Source organism: Gracilinanus agilis, chromosome 6 (assembly GCF_016433145.1).
Source record: "Gracilinanus agilis isolate LMUSP501 chromosome 6, AgileGrace, whole genome shotgun sequence".
NCBI lineage: Eukaryota > Metazoa > Chordata > Mammalia > Didelphimorphia > Didelphidae > Gracilinanus > Gracilinanus agilis.
In genome coordinates this window covers 37,707,566-37,709,072 of record NC_058135.1, presented here as the reverse complement: position 1 = coordinate 37,709,072, position 1,507 = coordinate 37,707,566, and the positions used below count along the sequence as shown (strand labels likewise).

Sequence of the window (1,507 nt, the reverse complement as noted above, 5' to 3'; positions counted from 1 at the left end):
ATGGCCTAGACCAGGTGAAAGGAGGGCTTATGTTCTTCTTCTCCTTGGTAGATATTTGATATGTATCTCTTATCCCTAATCAGTAACAGGTCAATTGATTGCTTGAGGCAACAAGTTACAGATGCTGAAGTGCAGGTCTATAGGCCTACCCACCCTCACTACCTAGGATCCTTCTCAAAAATGAGACCCTGCACAGGCTACCATGTTTTCTGACCAGGCCTGGTTTTGGCTTCCCCCATAAAGAAATGGCCAGGGAGCACCAGGGAGCCCTGTGGCCATTGCTACCATGAAGTCCGAGCTAACAAAGCTGGAGGGAGGCCATGGCTTCTAGAAGTAACTGGTTTTTTTGGGGGGGAACGTAGTGCTGGTGATGGCCTATGGGATTTTGGTATTTGTGCTATTGTTCTTTTGTGAAGAGGCAGATAATGCATTTTGCTATGAAGTTCTCGAAGAGACCCTCATGTTCCTGTGGGGCACAACATTCCTAAGGATCTGAAGGAAGAGATTGACATCTGACTATCCAAGGTCAAGGATGTAAAGTATGAACCTCAGCTTCTTGAAGAAGATGATGCCAGACTTTTACAGCTGGAGGCACCAGGAAATAAACATTGCTACAACTACCTGAACAGAATGAAAGCACTGGATGCCATTCGTGCCTCTGAGATCCCATTCTATTCAGAAGGTCTACATCCTCATTCCTTGATGGGCAAGAATTTCTGATCATATCTTCTGGAGCTTCGAAACACAAGCACTACCTTTAAGGGTGTCCAAAAGGCCCTCATTGATACCCTGTTAGATTGTTATGAAACAGCTCGATATGGAACTGGAGTCTTTTGCCAGATGGAATATCTACATTATCAGGAAGCTCTGAGTGAACTGGCTACCACTGTCAAAACCCGTGGTGGAAACTGCCAGCATCAGCATCAGTTGGCAGCTAAGGATCTAACACAATCTCCTGAAGTTTCCTCCCCAACCCAGGTGACCTATCTGCCCTCCAGCCAGAAGAGTAAAAGAGCCAAGCACTTCCTACAGCTGAAGAGTTTTAAGGATAACTACAACAAACTAGAAAGCACCTTTTGACTGAATTTGAAGAGAGCCATAGCTAATGTGGCTCCAATAAGAGAATCCAGAGTCAGTACCCAGGGATTTCTCCAGGGCAGCAGACAGAGCAGCACAGGAAAGCATTGATACCATTAGGTCCAGAATTCCTGCAATGTATACCTGGAAATCCTTCCTTAGCTTCTTTCTCTGGTCTGCTGTAGAACTACACATTAGGGGCAGTCTTTCCCCCCATCCGCTAGCATTTTTATAGATTTGAATGCATGTATTCTCCCTTTGTCTGTTAATTTCTCCTTACCCCAACTTATTTTTCATCATAGTTATTTTTTGCTTTCCTAAAGTCAGTTTTACTCTAAATGGCTTGGAATGGGGGGAGGGCACATGATGATAGAAATGGAAACCACAGAACCCCTATCCTATGCAGTTGGATGGGGAGTCCAGCTCATGA

At 44.9% G+C, this 1,507-nt stretch overlaps 1 pseudogene; it reads left to right on the top strand.

Annotated features, from left to right (window-relative positions):
- The first annotated feature begins 320 nt into the window (after positions 1 to 320).
- LOC123252211 lies at positions 321 to 1,080 on the top strand (annotated as a pseudogene).
- The last annotated feature ends 427 nt before the right edge of the window (positions 1,081 to 1,507 follow it).